This window comes from Maniola jurtina, chromosome 13 (genome assembly GCF_905333055.1).
Source record: "Maniola jurtina chromosome 13, ilManJurt1.1, whole genome shotgun sequence".
NCBI classification, from domain to species: domain Eukaryota; kingdom Metazoa; phylum Arthropoda; class Insecta; order Lepidoptera; family Nymphalidae; genus Maniola; species Maniola jurtina.
In genome coordinates this window covers 11075179-11094786 of record NC_060041.1, presented here as the reverse complement: position 1 = coordinate 11094786, position 19608 = coordinate 11075179, and the positions used below count along the sequence as shown (strand labels likewise).

Here is a 19608-nt window from a genome sequence, read left to right as displayed (position 1 = left end):
AATATGACGGAAATCGAACCCTTTATCACTTAAACATAGCTGACAGGTTTGCTGCATGCGCCAGTAGGTAGGTCCAATAACCTTTCTTGACCTAAATAAGGAAAGCTCAAACCAAGTAGTTACAAAAATTGTAACGAAAAAACCACATTCGAAGCTCTAATAGGAAACCAAATAATAAAATTAAACACCATCTCAAAACCGCCATTAAAACCGTATCAGTATCAATTTATTAGATCCAAAGCAAATACTATAATTTTATAACTAACTGCCCTATCAATGAATCACTGTTCAGGGGCATAACTCACGCTTACTATAGAGATCTATAGATCCTATAGATCCAACGCTCGATCGTTCAAAGAAATCATCGGAAAAAAGTCAAACGAGACAGTACCATAATGCATGCCATTATAGCCATCCTGCTCATTCGTAGGAAACAGCGAGAGTAAGAAAGGGACACAGCACCTCTTATTCAGTCGTGCATGTTTTTACCTAAGTCAGTCTTGCACTGAACGTCGTCTAAGTTAGACGCGTTTTTGTGCTTTTCAGGTTTCTTACATACTTTTCTTCATTACAAAAAACCTGTAGTTTTTACGGTGTTTCGTTATTGAAAAATTTGACTTATATTTTCAAGTGGCTTTTCTTATAAATGACTTTGAATGTTCGAAGACTTCAAGGAATTTTGTGTTTTGTGATACAATATTGAAGTGATTTCGTGTTCTGGGATTTGGTGGCGATCTATGGGATACGGTTGGTATTTGTTTGATCTTAATATTTAGTCTATCTTATCTTCTTACTAATTAATATTTTCAAATAATATTTGAAGTATTATACTAATTAATTAATTTCTCGTAATATTACTATTGAAAAATATACAAAGATTTTTATGCGAATAAATAGATAGTAACAATGAACAAAATTCCTAATTCAAGATTCCAAAAAGTTTCCGTCATTAGACACTCTACGAAGCTCTACGCGTACTACGACGTTAGAACAATATAAGTAAACATACGAATTTGGACCATACGTCTTATATGAAATTGACACGGAGCTTAGGCGTGATACATACCTACTCAAAATATTAGTTCGTTATTAGACCAGATTTCTTGTTTTTATCCAGAACAGAGCCCGTTTGCCTGAAATGCGGCCACATCCTTCCTCGTATGCCCATGGGTATTTCAAGACACATTGTGTCATTCCAGGTAGCCTACTAAGACTGGAGTTCGCCGAAAGCTACATAAACAACGGTTGCTAAATCAGCTGGTTATTTCGAAACCGTCGTTTAAACAACCGTTTTAATATTTACTGTTCATCACGAAAAAGTGTAGCATGGTTACTAAATCGGCGGAACACCATCTGTTCTCAGCTACGCTGCTGCTACGAACGAACGCTAAAACGCAATGCGTTAGCGTAGACACATTGTCATTACTATTCAACACAACAAACTGTGACGCCTATATTTAGGAGCATAAAATAAAATACTTTCAACTGGAAAAGTACAAAGACGCTATGGGTAAGATGAACTACACTATTGTTCTAAATTTTGCCAGGTAGTAACCGTCCCAAATTTACAACTTCGGGGCCCCGACGTCACAGTCGTGATCATGTGTCCTGCACGTGTGGGACTGTTGATTTTTTGCTGTCGTGTTGCCGTAATTATTTGTGCGTGCATTTAAAGATGATTTTAAGAGATTCTAGTGTTTAAAATAATTTCAATATTAAAATGGAGGGCCAAAAATGTGTACAAGTGATTTTTCAAGTGACGACAAGCGCATCAGTTCAGAGTTGGTTTTAAAATATCAAAATATAGTGGAAAGTAAGATAAGTAATTATTTCCAACCATTACATTAATCACTTGTTGCACGCTACTGAAATGAACGACGCAAAGACAAATCGAAATAATCTAAATTGATCTGTACACAAAGGCACAACAGATGTAAAAATGTGGAAACCCCGGTTAAACGACCCTTCCGAGCTCGGTTAGGTAAAACGGCCGTTTTAGGGCTGCAAACCTCGGTTAGGTGCTGGTGAACAGTAAAAATCACTTAATCAGCCGGTTTTCTAAAAATCAGCCGTTTTAAAAGTCGGTGAACTCCACCCTAAGCCTATGATTAGACCATTGAGCTTTAATCTAGTTAAGAAAAACTTCCCGATGACTGACACGGTACGATATATGTATGTATTTGTCTGTCACAAACATCAACAGAAAACTTTCTTAGCATTCCGGGTTCTTGAATTTTTTTTAATTTTCATAAACCAATTAAACCTACTACTTTTTTTCATCGAAAGCAACTGATACAAGTAGGATGAACTAAAAAGATTTTAATAAATAAAACAATGCCTAAAGTAATACCTAATTACTCTAAAGTTGAATCTGCTTTGCATTAAAGAAATACAACAAGCACTTTTTTTACATTGTACACAAAACCTTGATGGCAATCTCTAGGTTGGTAGATCTGTATCGTGGTTGGCCTCCCCTTTTGCCGAAAGGTTTAATAAATTCCGGCGGAGTAGACCTTGGGCGCCAATCGAAAAAAAAAGTTACGACTTACCTACCCCTTGGGGCTGAACAGTGCAGAAAGCTTTCCTTTCACGATCAAGATACCTAGTTGATTAGTCACCTTCAAGGACAAAAAAAGCTGTCATAGCCCAGTGGTTAGAATGTACCCCTCCAAATCGGTCAGTGGTTCGATCCCGGTCACGCACCTCTAACTCTTCGGAGCTATGTGAAGGAAAACATCGTGAGGAAACCTGCATACCTGAGAGTTTCCCATAATGTTCTCAAAGGTGTGTGATGTCTTGCAATCCGCACTTGACCAGCGTGGAATAGAATAGAATAGAATAGAATAGATTTTTATTCAAATAAACTTTTACAAGTGCTTTTGAATCGTCAAATAATTTACCACTGGTTCGGAATGCCGTTCCTACCGAGAAGAACCAGCAAGAAACTCGGCGGTTGCTCTTTTCAATTGTGCAATTTACAATAATATTCTGTGGCTGTGGTGGAGGCTATAGCCTAATCCTTCTCTTACTGAGAGGAGACCCATGCTCGTGAGCCGGCAATGGGTTGATCATGATGAATGGCTAATAACACATCAGTTGTAAACAGCTGTTCTCGAAAAGATTTAACATTACACATTACGACCATTGATTGGATCGAAATTTTCTGTGGAAGAAATATGGTCCGTAGCTATTCTTTTTCATCTTCCCATTTATGTACAGTCAAAGGCCGTAAGTCGTTTAGGACCTTAATGATCATATTCGTGTGGCACGTTTATGCACATGTGTTAGGTACTGTGGGCTGTGTTCATAGAAAAAGGGCAGGTTCTTCATGCAATAGTTTCGCGGAATTGCTACTCGAATTCTGAGGCTGACTGTACCTGATATCTAAAAAACTAGAGACTGTTTCCCATTTTCAATACATATGGGACAAGCTACTACATTTCTCATGGTTATGGTCTTTGAGCTTCCTTTAAGTTACTTGTGATTGGCAAAGTGTATCGCGCTGATTTGGGAAAAGCCATAAATCAGATTTACTAGCATCATATATCATTTCCTCTTACAACGTCCAAATATCGTAACTTATTTCGCTGGTTCAGTGATATATTTGAGCATTTTGGCCACCGACTCCTAAAATTTACTACTCATGTCTGCCATTTCCGTGGGTTTGAAGGGCTTTCTGACCTTAGAAAATACCTAGAAAATCCAAAAGAGCGTGTTCTGTATTGAGCGACCTTAGTATATTCGACTCAATACATAACTGCTCTATCTTTTTGAAGTGATCAAGATAGAGGAGTCACGCCTTTTGAGTTTCTGACATTGTATTAAAAACTAGGGACCATCCACCCGCGGCTTTACATAGTGAAAATATAAAACCTATTTATTCTTTATCCCGTGGGAATTTAGAAAATCTGGCCTTCTTCCTTGTCTACATTATAAAGGGAAGCTCTGTGCCAAAATTCAGTTTTCTAGTTCTAAGGGTTTGGGTTGGGTGTTGCTGAGTCAGTGATTTTCTTTTTACCCGACTGCAGCAAAGCCAAAAGGAAAGGTAATGGTTTTAGCAGTCTAAGTTTGTATGTATGTATGTATTCAGATTCTGTATGTTCCACCGTGGTACCTACTGGGCCGATTTTGATGAATGAGGTGTCATTATAATATATGTTATTACATGTATTTATATTATTCATACTTTAGAAAACGTACTAAATCATTCGAGGTTTTCCAATTCAAATCGGAGTACATAAAAGCGCTAAAGCAACAAAAATAAAAGGGTTCGCAAAAGCTCAAAGCTCGGAGAGTAGCCTGGCGTCTTCGCGATAGTGTTTATCAGACGGTCCCGTCGCTCGAGCCCGTCGCTCTGATTGTGGGACTAAATTAGGTAGTAACTCCTCTTCGTGTTTTACATATTGCATCACCAACGTGTAGCAATTACTAGACGATGCCTGCGACTTCGTCCGCTTGGGTTTAGGACTTTAAAAATCCCGTGGGAACTATTCGATGTACCGGTATAAAAATTTGCCCGTATCCATTTTCGGGATGCAAATTATCCTTGCGCCAAATAAATGATGCCCTCGAGTTTGTTTACGAAGATTAGGTATTGAAAAATCCTATGGGAACTCTTTTATTTTCCGGGTCAAATTGTAGCTTATGTACTTCCTCGAATCCTCGGTATACAAGCTAAGCTGTAATTTTCGTCAAAATAAGTTGTACCAGTGGACCGCGAAAAGGCAGTACTTAGACAGACAGATAAACAAACTTTCGCATATGGAGTACTAGATGACGGCCGCGACTTCGTCCGCGTGGATTTAGGTGTTTTCAAAATACCACGTGATTTGCTTTTCCGTGATAAAAAGTTGCCGTTGCCAATTTCCGGGACGCAAGCTATTATCTGTACTCGTATAAATCGGTTAAATGGATCGGCCTTTAAGAATCCCGTGGGAACTCTTTGATTTTCCGGGATAAAAAGTAGCCTATGCCCTTCCCTGGAATGTAATCTAACTCTGTACCTTTCATTAAAATCGGATCAACTGTTGGACCATGAAAAGCTAGCAGACAGACAAACAGATACACTTTCGTATTTATAATATTGGATGGATGGATGGATTGGTAACTTTGGGTGGGCACTCGATGAATCGCTTAGTTCAAGTCGCGCATCTATCTCGCACTGTTACCTCGCGGTGGCGCATCTTCATAGCACGTAGGTTTACCTTCTCCGCTACATGGCTTAGCATTAGTGGAAACGGTTACATAGTTTTGCAGCTTAGCTCTTACTTCCTCACAGCATAGCTACAAAGCACATCTCTAGTGGAAAAGTAGCCTAAAGAAAGTGGTGGGAAGTGGTTGGATGAGAAAGAAATGAAAAGACCGTGTGTGGTGTAGCATCCTTAAAAGGACCTATGTTTAGCTGTGGATACGAATAGGTTAGATAGTAGCTACGCCATAGCCTAACATTTTTAAGTCAGTCAAACGTTAACTGTTTACAAGCGCAATGTACAGCTTAATCAAGCTCACTATCGACAAAAACCGGGTAAAACAACTCGTCTTACCTTGTAAAGTTCTAAATGAATGTCCAAGATAACTCCGCAAACGGCTTTATCAATTTCGATGAAGTTTTCCCGTAGTTTATTATTACAGATAAGACCTGCGATTGTATCTTGTGTAATAAAATGGACAAATCACTATGTATTTTGTACTGAAAATAATATAAATTTATTGGTATGTTCCTTCTAGTTATGTTTTAGAATATTATAAACGTATGTTTATTATAACTATGACTTTAACTGCTTTGACTTTATTTACTTTCTGCGTATTTTATTATTTGATAAGACGATGGTTCACAAAGTCTGTATTTCTTGGAAGTGTGTATTTGCTTCCAGCCTTTTATTAAAATCTAACTTACTTGAAACTGCTCAGAGCCCATTATGTAATGGACTAAGAGCCAGCGCGTGACAGACCTGCATTACTTTATTTAAGCTGAAAGTTTCTTTGCGTATTGTCCCCAAACCCGTGCCAGAAAACTTACAGCTTTCATAAAATACCAAAGGCCTGGCACGCGCTGGCTCTCTCTATAAGTTTTTCAATAATTAATTAATTAAACGTGACAGCGGTGTCAGCATTAAATCTATAATTTTAAGTTGGTAGGTAAGTATTAGTAATTATATATAAGGTTTTATATTTCCCAACTTGAAAACTACCAAGCTTGTTATTTCATTGCATAACAAATTTTCAGATAATATTACGATTTACGAAATTCAATATCCATATTTCAGTTTGATTCATCCATATTGCAATAGTACAATGACTCATCGGAACTAAGCCTGTAAACTTTTCTTTGACCTAACGAAATTAAAAGAAGAAATATCTCTCCATTTCTTATAATTTACAAATCCCAAATAATGATAATCAGGCTTACCTCGAAAATTGATGTGTGGGTTTACGATTTAAGAATACCTACTTCTCAAAATAATGTTTTGGGATTTATATAATGAAATTGTTTATTTGCCACGAACCTTTACTTTACACCTTTGCGTTTATATATATATTTTTTTGTTGTTTGCGTATTTTTATCATTCATGTAATGCTTATGTTAGTTTTATCAAATTAGCATAATATTATACAGTAATCCTTTAATACGCGAAACACGACTGGGCTTCATACACGATATCAAAATAATAGTACCTAATAAAAGTTAAGCCAAACCTTTCAACAAATTATACTACATAACATATGTATTTAGTCGTATCTTCTATCATTTACATAATATGTATTTATTTTATACATAATTTATGTTTTATACAGATTTTTTATTCCTTACCAACAATATGTTTCACGCATCGTGCTTTGGATTGATTTGAATTTTTTTTCTTTCTTTTGCCGGGTAATAAAGTTACTCTATATGATGGCCTGCCTGGCACTGTGGTAACCGCTGTGGTTAATAGTGGGAGGTCCCAGGTTCGATTCCCGAGTTTGGAATTTTATAATTTCAAAATTTCTGGTCTGGTGGCAGGCTTCGGCCCTGGCTAGTTACCACCCTACTGGCATAGCCGTACCGCCGAGAGATTTAGCGTTCCGGCTAACTTGTATCTAAATTTAAAAAAATATAAAATTGAAAACAGAGTGCGTTCCGCTCGTCGGTACATTGGTCACGACATACAGTATGAAATCGCTACATCCTGCACAAATTAGAACAATTGGCAACCCATAACCTAAGTTGATCTTTAGAGAAAGCTTTATCAAATAACGACTATCTAAGCATCGGTTTTGTAACATGGAGGTCGCAGTCGGTTGGAAAAAAATAAAATCCATTCTTGTTTAAATTTTGTTTTAGCTTATGCACACGACTTCGTCCGCATGGACTACACAAACTTCAAACCCACTTTAGGGGTTGAATTTTCAAAAATACTCTCTTAGCGGCTATCTGTCTGTCAATTTTCAGTCCGATCCGTCCAGTAGTTTGAGCAGCGTTGATAGGTCAGTCATTCTGTCAGTCAGCTTTTCCTTTTATAAATATAGGTAAAATATCTAATCATGAATTATTAGTACTTAACTGACTTTTTTCCACTTCGTCTGCAAATGGGATATATTAATCATATGGGTTGTTTAATAGCTCAATATTAAAATTACGGTAGTACAATTAAATTACTTTTAGATTGTAAAAGTACATATAACACTATATATTATACTGTCTAACAGTGCGTGTTATAGTGTTTGCAAATGTGTGTGTGTGTGTGTGTGTGTGTGTGTGTGTGTGTGTGTGTGTGTGTGTGTGTGTGTGTGTGTGTGTGTGTGTGTGTGTGTGTGTGTGTGTGTGTGTGTGTGTGTGTGTGTGTGTGTGAGTGTGAGTGTGTCCGTACATGTGGTGTGTATGTCAGTTCATCAGTTCTCTCACAATAGCGAACTACTAATTGGATTTCAATTGAAAATTACATAAATAGTATAAAAGACAAAACAGAGGCAGTCTATTGTACGAACAAAGTTGCGGGGCACAACTCAAGATAGGTATTGTCATATAATACTTAGAAAATGTCATCGTGTACAAGATTTACATGCATATCAACTCTGACATATGTCGAAGCCGTCACACAAATACCGAAGCGGCTCCATGACATATTCTTTAAGGCCATTATTTATCTGGGCGAAAAATGCCCGCCATTGTTTTGACAAATGGCCATACATTATTTCGGTCTGTTTGCAATTTAAATTGACATGAAATTGTTGTTGTTATTCAAAATTAATGATTTGTATTTCTTTTAGCGTAATCTCATATCATAATACTCTCCATACTTAATAATATTGATGCGAAAATTTGTATGTACCTACTCTGATTGCTACGTTTTCGCAGCTCATCCATTTAACCGATTTTGAAGGAATTTGGTGCAGAGATAGCTTGCATCCTAAGACGGTACTTTTTATTCCGAAACCCCAAACATTAAAAAAAAATGCAATTAATTTGGACATTTATTATTTTGTTAGTTAGACTACTGTTCTGTGAGTCAGAAAAGTGAAAGACATCAACGCGCACAAAGCTCCTATCAATAAATTTTAATAAATTAATACATTTTTTTGTAAGAATATTAACCATGATGCTAATCATGACTAATACTCCTCTTTCCCCTCCAATTAAGCGTTAAGCTTGTGCCAGGAGTGGGTACGACGATAGTGCAATGGGTGGGGTTTGAACCGCCGACCTTTCGGAATTCAGGCCGCTCCTCAACCGTTGAGCTATCGAGACTATTTGGATTATTATATTTAGTACAATAAAAATAAATTCATTCATTTATTCAATACATAGCTTCAAGATCCCATTTTTATTTAGATACTAGCTGATGCCCGCAGCTTCGCCCGCGTGGATTGGTCAGATCCCCTGCAGCATCAGGATTGAGGAGTTGGACTCCAAATTTTTTATGAGACAATGTTGCAAAGTTCCTCTATCGATTAAAAAAGAAATGACTCAAATCGGTTCAGAAATCTCGGAGATTTCGGTTTACATAGGTAGAAAAACACAACTCCCTTTTTGAAAGTCGGTTAAAAAAGTAGCCTATGTTACTCCCTGGTCAATTCTCTACTTGTCTGTGAAAATCCCGTCAAAATCGGTTCAGCCGTTCCCAAGATTAGCCTTTTCAAACAGACAGACAGACAGACAGACAGACAAAAATTTTAAAAACGTGTGATTCAGTTATAGTATCGTTCAAATAACCATATGACCTTAATATGCGGTAGTTATTTCGAAATTACAGACGGACACTCCAATTTTATTTATTAGTATAGATAGCCGTCTCTTTATTGTGGTCATACTAATCCACATTTCACATGCAACCAGTTCTCATAGGAGAGGTTGCCGTATGACCTCTGTAACCGGTTAAGGATAAACCAGTAGCTCACAGATTAGATGGATCTAACTACCCAGGCTTAACGATTATCATCAGATGCTCCTGATAACAACTGGAACCAATTTAACTGTGCATTGCCATGCTCTGAGTTACGGACGTAACCTAATGGACCCATTTCACAGATACGAGTTATACATCCTAAACAAAATACTTACTAGCTAAATTGCGAAGTGATGTCGCATTTTACTTCGCAAGCAAGATGTTTGATCATTGCTCGTAATAGAAAATATTTTAAATTAGCTAAATCATTTAAGGGCGAAGCGACCGGCCTGCCCGCGAAATTTTGGTTTTTCGCAATTTGTAAACTAATACGACAACGTAGGCTTATGGCGTTCTGATTCCGACAGTGGCAGTATCATCCTCACAGGTTTATATAAAAATCTTTACTTGAAAAGGTCCAGTTTAAGAAATTAATTAAAGTATCGACTAATTTGAGAATAGTCGATACTTTAATTAATTTCTTAAACTGGACCTTTTGCCCCTTAATCATTGCTATACAATTATTTATGATACCAAGGATTTTGGTAGATAAGTATCAACGGTTCAGTACCGCTATGTAGCTAAAAAGATGTTATAGCTGTATATTTCATAGCTAAAATCAAATTCCTATTTAGGTAGGTATCTATAGTAAGTAGCATTCAATTATCATTTTGTTTTATATCCAACCTATTTAGAACCTACTACGACTATGTAAGTAGGTAGGTGCTAAAGTGAATTGCCTATTTCATTTATTACTAGGGGATGCTTCGCCCGTGTGGATTTCGGTTTTTTTTAAATTCTGTAGGTACTCTTCGATTTTCCGGGATTAAAAGTAGCCTATGTCCTTCCCCAGGCTGAACCACAAGTCTGTACCTTTCATTAAAATCGGTTCAGCAGTTGGGCCGTGAAAACGTAGCAGACAGATAGACAGACACACTTTCGTATTTATAATATTAGTATGGATTGAGTGAATCGGTTATGTTTCTTTAAATAATAAGTGCGTCTAAACTCTAAACTATAGACAAATATTGCTCATAACTGAGTAGGCTCCTGCGGTAGTGGAGCGGTGCGGGAGGGTGACAGTTGTCACAAGTGGACACATCACTGAGCTCTCACGTCACGTCATCACGCCCCCCCCCCCCCCCGCACCGCACCACTACCGCAGGAACCTACTCAGTTACGCGTTATGCCTGTAGAAACAACAAACAGGAATCATTCAACAACAAACATCAAGAATCAGGTATCATTGTGCAACAATATTGAATTTTGAACGCTTAACTGAACAATAACCCCTGTGAATCAACTAAGCTAATACAATTTGAATGCGTTGAAATCTAGTTTTATTTTTTGTTCGTCACAAGTTCGATATAAAAATATTTATTCAAAGTCATAAACGCGTCACATTTGGACTAATAAATAAGGCTTGAAAGATGTCGTAAAACATTCGAATCTCCGTCGTCCGCCATTTTTACGAACTAAATAAACACTTTGTTGGTGCATTGCATTTTTATCGGTGCAAGTTTTACTGCTATTGTAAAATGTTTATTTTTATCATCGAATTATTAAAACTCTAACACTCGCCTACCATGATTCTTCAAAGTAGAGCAGCACAACACTTTTTTTTCTAGTCAAATTAGTTTGAAGATACAGTCGTAAACTGGCAGCAACTCAGAATCTGAACTACAAACAGTTGAACAGTACATAAAGACAGTTTAGATTGTATTGTGACTTATGCGCATAAAAAGGCAGTTTTAATTTTCACCCGACTACGGGAAAGCCAAAGAATTTATGATTTTTAGCTAAGGAAGGAAGGAGTTGTGATAATAGCAGTCTCAATTTCTTTTCTATTAATATATCGAGTGAGATATCAAATGAAAGAGTAAAAAATTCTGAGCTTTCACGTGCTGGGGTGACTCTCATATTACGTGTTCATTGTTCACTTCATCATCATGCGCATGACTGTCGCCTGTAACACGCAGATTCGACATATCTTATACCATGGTTTATACCATGGTGAGTTCTGGGGACCATTTTGATTCTACAATGGAGAATTTTGTACAATAGTTAACAGGGTCCCCATTTTTTTGAGGAAGCTCCGGTGTTGGAGTGAAACATTCGTAGAGTTTTTAAGAAGTTGTATAAATATAGTAGGTACAATGTTAAAATACAAGAGGTTCGCGGGTAGTAGTCGGGTTTCAGTGCTGTTTAACTATATCTTGTTGTATAGGTATTATAGACTGACACATTAACGCATTTCGCACTAATTCTAGACAATGCACGTGACTTTGTCTGGGTTTATTTAGGTTTACAAATCCTTGGGAATTCATAAAATAAAAACTTATCTCCATCTTCGGATATAAGCTATCGTCGAAATCGGTGAAACGGATTGGTCGTGAAAAGGTAACAAAGAGACAGACAGACTTTGGTATTTATGATATAAGAACAGTATGGTTTTAGAGAAAGGGTAGATATAATTTAAAGGCTTTAACGGAAAACAAGCCGCGATCACCTGGCGGAGTGGTAGTTATGTATACTTGTTAAACTACTCCGGAGTTTAACCTCGTGGGAATAGCTATAAGCAAAAAATGTCGTTCTGTCCGGTTATAACAATGGAACCGTGACGTTTGACCGTCCTAAAATGTTTCGGGTCACGATTGTGTGGTTGAAAGGCTCGCTCGGGTATATTAGGGGTCCTGTTTCATTTGAAGAAAACCATTGAGAAAAACCTACTTAGTAATATTTAGGTACGAGTACATAAAAAATACGGAAAGAATTTAAATTGCATGTACATGCATAAAAACTTTTAGTTTTTAGACGCAAGCCATGTTTGAACTAAAAATATAAATCGGGCAAACGGCTTAGAACCCCGTGGGAACTCTTTGAAGTAGCCTACGTCCGTGCCCGGGATGTAAGTTAACCCTGTACCTCATCAAAATCGGTTAAACTGTTGGGCCGTGAAAAGCTAGCAGACAGACAGACAGACACACTTGCGCATTTAGTATGGACTAGTATGGATAGAATAGAAATAGAAAGATTTTTATTCATAAACATTTAAAGAGTTTTTTAATAATCTCTTACAAATGCTATTAAATTAATAAATAATTGTGGGTACTATGTCCCAACATCCGAATAACTCATCACCGGCTCACTACTGAGTACGAGTTCCTCTCGGAATGCGAGTTTCTCCGAGTGCGAATTGGCAGACTTCACACATCTTTGAGAATGTTATGGTGAACTCTTAGGCTCACTTTCCTCACCAAGTTTTTTCCATCACTGTTTGGTTTGAACTCTGGACTCCCCAAATAGAAGACCGACGTCCTAACCACTAAACTATCACCACTTCTATACCTACCTAGTTTAAATTCTGTGCTACTGCGTGAGCCTGCTATTGAGAACTCGTGCTTGACATTTTTTATTTTCAATATCCTCCGCCCTTTGACATCTTGGAAGATTTCGGAAAGTTGGATGCCAGAGCCATAAATAAACATGTAACAAAAAGATGTTACAGCACGTTTGGAGCTGAAAAAAGGCTTCAATTTGTTGTATAGTTTATTAAGAGTTTTTTTAGCACACTTTTAGCTTTTTTTCTTTTTTTAGCTTTTTTTTTGCACAGTACCTGTGCATTAGCAACATGAGAATAGTGTAGTTGTAACATTCTAGCTTAGTTACATTAAAAAAAATTAAAATACTCAAGAAAGATTTTAGGTCAAAAATATGTATATTTAGACGTTAGTAACTTTTTAACATGCAATATTTCTTTTAAATTAAGACGTGCGAGCATAGTTCTGCATTCTAACTAAAACATTTCTAAGAAAAACGTTATCGCTTTTTGTATGAAAATTTACAACTAGACGATCCCCTTAACTGGATATTTCTAATGGACTCATTATTATCATTTTTGATGATAAGATCTGGATGGATTTTCTGGATCTAGTTAATATTTCTAGCGTACAGTTAAAAAGTTACAGAAGAAACTAAAATGTTTTCAATCCACAGTAATATGCTAAAGTTTTTTTGCACGATCCCGAATTTCGTACAGACATAGCTTGCACCCTGAAGACGGGCATAGTCTACTTTTATCCTGGAAAATTAAAAAATTTCCATGGGATTTCAAAAACTAAATCTATTGAATAGGGGTGATCCACATTCAAATGCTAATCGAATGCTAGTAGTGCTAGTAAATGATAGTCGAAAGTGAAAATTTTCATAGCAAGCACGTTTTTATCTTAGTTACACTCAGGCGACTACCTCGAGAACCCGTTCGCTCAGTCTGAGCGAACGGGTTCTCGACTCAGTACGTCTTATTAAGTCATAATAAAATATTCAATCCATCTTATTTGCAAAAGGAAACGTTCAAATGAAATTTGAGATAAAACTCGACAAATTAGCGAATACGTGACAAAGGAGATCATTATTTTTGGGCCTTTTCTGAAAGTGCCGGCCAACGAAAAAAAATGGTACGGATCGTTAGAACTAGCCATTTGGAGTAATAGTTAATATGGCAGAAAAGTTGTAGGATTGCTCTGAACCAAGTTATACAAGGTCGAAGATTCGTCATTTTCATACATTTTATTGATTTCTAAAAGTGCTGGGAAACATAAAATAATGTTAGATATTGCTAGAACTAATGATTTGAAGCAATTGTCATTATGACCCGAAAGCTGTGGGGCCATTATATGTCGTGTTATACAAGTTATACAAAAAATTAGTATACTTTGTATAATTAATTGTAACCGATTCTATGATTTTGTTACTGTTCTGATTGTTTTATACGAATTTGAATACACGTACAATTATTTTGAGTCCCACGAAGTGCTGGATCAGCTGCAATGTGGACAAAATTCGTTTATACATACCTGGATTGTATGCGGCCTTGTAATACTAGGTGATCTCATCCAGCCATCTCCCAAACTTCTGCCACTGGGATATCTCCGGCGAGCTCTGTGATGAATGCACCATTTGGTTATAAGTACTGTTCACCATAGTAACTACGGGCTTGCTTCAGTCGATAGCTGCCCATAGCAACCTGCGTCGATTCATCTGTGAATCTAGGAAAGTCATTGAACGGAGGATGTCGGCTTCCATAGCCTGGAAATGAGCTCTTCTATTATAATTATTGTGTGTGATAACAAGTTCTGCTGATCTGTTTTGCGCATTGACCAGTTCATGGATTTTGTCAAGGAAATCACGTCTGTAGTACACGTTATTGTCTATCAGAACATGATAGCTGTTTAGCTATGTTACCGCGATCCTGAAATAATCGATCACGTTACTTAATGCCCGGTCACTCTGATCAATCCTGAGCAAACGAAAATCTCTTTTAAAGCAATTGTTCATCACTTCCACCATCCAGCGGCAAATGGTAACAAGCTTAGATTTATTGGTTTGGTCAGTAATTAGCTGGGTTTCATTTAAATGTTTTGTTTCTAGCATTTGTGTCACATAACCGCATGCCTCAAGAAAGAAAGGCTATCTATAAAGGGCATGTACAGACAGATACAGGCATGTACATATATCTTCAGAAAAGCACTAATTACTTTTTTCAGTGAAAATCATACCCTAACCACAAGTTCCGAAACCACTAAAAGCCTTTATATTTGTTGCGATGGAACAATAATCTACACGCTGCAGCAACTTATAATGCCTAGATTTTAAATGATACCTTAAATGATATAGAAGATTTTTACTGGATTTTTATCTTAGTCCATGGTTTTAGAGATACCATAAACAATCTTGAGGTAATCTTTCTTTCTTGAGGTGTGCGGTTATGTGGCACAAATGCTAGTAACAAAACATCAGTAAAAACCCAGCTAACTACTGACGAAGCCAATAAATCTAGACTTTTTACCATTTGCTGCTGGATAATGCAAATGATTAACGACCGCTTTGGAAGAGATTTTTGTTTACTCAGGGTTATTCAGGATTTGTAACCGGACATTAAGTAACATGATCGATTATTTCAGGATTTTGTCAGCATTGCTGAACGGCTATCATGTTCTGATAGACAACAACGTGCATGCACGTGATTTTCTTGACGTAATCCATGAACGGCCAGTGAGCAAAACAGTACAGCAGAACTTGTTATCACACACAATAATTATAATAGAAGAGCTCATTTCCAGGCTATGGAAGCCGACATCCTCCGTTCAATGACTTTCCTAGATTCACAGATGAATCGACGCAGGTTGCTATGGGCAGCTATCGACTGAAGCAAGCCCGTAGTTACTATGGTGAACAGTACTTATAACCAAATGGTGCATTCATCACAGAGCTCGCCGGAGATATCCCAGTGGCAGAAGTTTGGGAGATGGCTGGATGAGATCACCTAGTATTACAAGGCCGCATACAATCCAGGTATGTATAAACGAATTTTGTCCACATTGCAGCTGATCCAGCACTTCGTGGGACTCAAAATAATTGTACGTGTATTCAAATTCGTATAAAACAATCAGAACAGTAACAAAATCATAGAATCGGTTACAATTAATTATACAAAGTATACTAATTTTTTGTATAACTTGTATAACACGACATATAATGGCCCCACAGCTTTCGGGTCATAATGACAATTGCTTCAAATCATTAGTTCTAGCAATATCTAACATTATTTTATGTTTCCCAGCACTTTTAGAAATCAATAAAATGTATGAAAATGACGAATCTTCGACCTTGTATAACTTGGTTCAGAGCAATCCTACAACTTTTCTGCCATATTAACTATTACTCCAAATGGCTAGTTCTAACGATCCGTACCATTTTTTTTCGTTGGCCGGCACTTTCAGAAAAGGCCCAAAAATGTATGGAGCTAGAATGATCTCCTTTAACGGTTCCAACACCCGTCGGACGGGTTTTCTCACAATAATTTCGAGGTTGGTATAAAAATGATGACCATTTGTATGGAATTTTTATAATAACGACTTTAAAATATTTTTGATGTCTCTATAGTTAGACGGGGAAAAGCCTGATTGGTATTAAAAATCCTTTTGGATTTCAACTTTAATCGTTGTTCAAAGTGAATCCAAAATACCTACTTACTATACCTAATTGAATTAAAATTGTCTAGAACGAAATACAGGTATGATAGTTTGTTATCATAGTATCGCAAAAGGTACCACGAACAGAAAACAAAAAAAATTTATAAATCGAAAAATAAACAATAAAACCAAAAATATTAATTATAAAAGTAAAGTATGAAAATGCAGAGAGATAGAGAAAAACGAACAAAACCATGTAATGACTACCACTAATAGAAAAAAAAACTAATTTTTACATATCGTTATCATTTCATTTAAATTTTCTTGTATTGTTCAGTAGTGTGATAACTTCAAGTAGGTACTTACCTAATTAAATTTTCATCCAAGACATGATTGTTCGAACAGATTTTGCGAATTTTTGATACCTAGTCGAAAAAAAATTACGGTTTAATTCAAGCTCAAGATAAGAATGTGTAGTTGTGTACATACGAGTAGAGGTAATTTAATGTTTTTCTGTAGAAAAGAAACCCGTTAGATCGTTACTAGCCGACCTGCACTGGCTTCGCTGCGTAATTTCTGAATTCCCATCCTTAGTGGAGGTCTAGTTATAGAGAAGACCTACATGCAAAATCTCAAGTTTCTCGACCTGGCAGTTTGAGCTGTACTTTCATAATACAGTGGACCCCCGGTAATCCGAGAAACGTTTTGCAGGGTATTGTCGAACTAGATAAGACTAAGATTCTATATATTATGCATACTCTGAAGTACAAATCATACTTCACATATCGCTGTACTTCACTATGTATGTCAAATTTTGTAAATCAATGATAATAGACATGTCGGATTACAGAGGGTGCCGGATTACCGGGGTGTGATATGTCAGACAGTTTCTACTTTACAGAGCAAAAAGTTAAGATCTACCTATAGTGCGCGACAGGTTGAGATGGCAACCGGGGTGGGGACGCCCCGCACATCCACACAGCCACCGCGCTAACCCGCTGCGGACGAGCGCGGGTGACGTGCGGGTGTGCGGGGCGTCCCCCCGCTTCATAACCCGATTGCCATCTCAACCTGTCGCGTATACCTACACCCATTCCGGGAGGTGTCATAGGTAAACATCATGAGCCTACAATTGAATGAATGATTTTTTTACTTTATTTTCGTTCAATGCAATAGTGTAGTCTATTTATTAATTTACTGGTTTGGTCTTCAATAATTCCTCAACTGAGCAACGGATGTGATTTCTTGCATTGATGCTCTTGAAGACCTGGAGCCTGGAGGTGACATGTCACATTATGGTGCCATCATGGTGACGTGACATAGATTACCGAAATAGATCAGATAATTTTCTTTCTTTTTTCATTTTGAAGAATTCGACAAATATGTAGTTTGTTTGTTAGTTTTCTGGTTAGTCTTCAATAACGCAGCTACTTATGCACTTTTTAGTGCTAATTCGAATATATTCGAGCTATAGTTCTTTGCTAACAGCTTAAAGAATAGCTTAGTTATATTTAGTCTCCATTTGATGTTCATGTTATCTAGAAACCTAACACCTCCAAATTAACATAACGCGTAGTTAATATTGGTGTACCTCTGCATATCTTTGTATGATTCTGTTTAAGAACTCTTAAGGTCTTAAAAAATATTTTTTTTAAGCACCAGGATGCTTCGGCACCGGCACTACATATCTAGTAAAAGATATAAATTTACGTAATTTGAATAATTTCACCTTGACAGGATGAAACATCAAGAGATACCTCGGTTCTCGTAAACCGGAGGGCATCGTTCCAATCATAAAAGTTGGAGGCTCATGTTAAAATGTCGCGACTAATATATAGCTCCATGAGCTTGTAAATTAGTTTTTTATATTTTTAGGGTCCCGCACCCGAAGATTGTCAACGAGCAACGGACCCGTAACGTAATAAATAAAACTCCGCTCTCCGTCCGTCCGTCTGTCTGTCATTGGACTTGAACTTTCATGAACATAAGTAGAGAGTTAACAGGGCTCTCTCCGTCACTCGTTTCATACCATTTCATACAATCGTAGTTCCAATTTCATTTGAATACTAAGCAACCAAAGTCCATGAAATTTTGCAGACATATTCTAGAAACTAATATCTGTGTCTGTGGTGTTTTAGATTTTTCTCAAAATATGTAGTTTTAAAATTACAGGTGCTCAAAGATTTGTATGAAAATTTTAAGACCGCGTAACTTTGAAACCGAATATTTTAACAGAAATCTGGAAAACCACAGACATAGATATTAGTTTCTAGAATATGTCTGCAAAATTTCATGGACTTTGGTTGCTTAATATTCAGATGAAATTGGAACTACGATTGTATGAAATGGTATGAAACGAGTGACGGAGAGAGCCCTCTTAAAATGTTTACAGTTAAGTATTTCTATTGCCGATATGAAAAATAACAACACAATGACAAACAAATGAACAGTTTCAAAATGCTCGCCATGCAAATTAAAAATAAACAAGTGCAAATTAAAAATTTATAACACCCCCGACAAGCGAAGGTTACATCAGTAACTAGAAAAAAGCTGATAACTTTCAAACAGCTGCACTGATTTTCTCGGATTATAGCTAAGAACACTCGCGATCAAGCCACCTTTCAAACAAAAAAACTAAATTAAAATCGGTTCATTAGTTTAGGAGCTACGATGCCACAGACAGATACACAGATACACACGTCAAACTTATAACACCCTTCTTTTTGGGTCGGGGGTTTATAGAAAGTAGGTACCTACATAGAGTTATATAGTTATCTTTTACGATGGAACGGAACCCTTCATGTGTGAGTCTAACTTGCACTTGACCAGATTTTTTATATTTTTATTTCTCATATTATAGAACCATAATTTTATAAGGTGACTTTGGCCTGAGTTTTATTGTTTGCGACTTAATACGCGTGGTTTTGATTATATTTTTCACGATCATAAAGTAATAAATAATATAACAATAAATAATCGTGTGAAATGATATTATTGTAAGACCAAATATGTGTATTATATGACTTGTGAATGTGACTAAAATTGTGATCTAGTCATAAAATAAGGAAACCCACGACATCGTTCGCGTGGATTTAGGTTATTAAAATCCTCTAGGAACACTTCAATTTTCCGGAACAATACGTAGAATATATGCCTGTAAGATATAAGCTATCTGTGTGCCAAAAAATCAAAGTTATTCAGACGGACCTTAAATAAACCCGTGGGATCTCTTTGATTTTCTGGAGATACAACAGTCCCCAGGATGGAAC

The 19608-nt window shown here is 36.8% G+C and overlaps 1 protein-coding gene across 1 annotated transcript in view; it reads left to right on the top strand.

Annotated features, from left to right (window-relative positions):
* Positions 1-513: 513 nt before the first annotated feature.
* LOC123870960 (extracellular serine/threonine protein kinase four-jointed) overlaps positions 514-19608 on the top strand; it is a 54912-nt gene continuing 35817 nt past the window's right edge. The window contains exon 1 of the mRNA XM_045914477.1: positions 514-747. The gene's annotated coding sequence lies outside the window, so the exon portion shown is untranslated. The remainder of the gene's footprint in view (positions 748-19608) is intronic.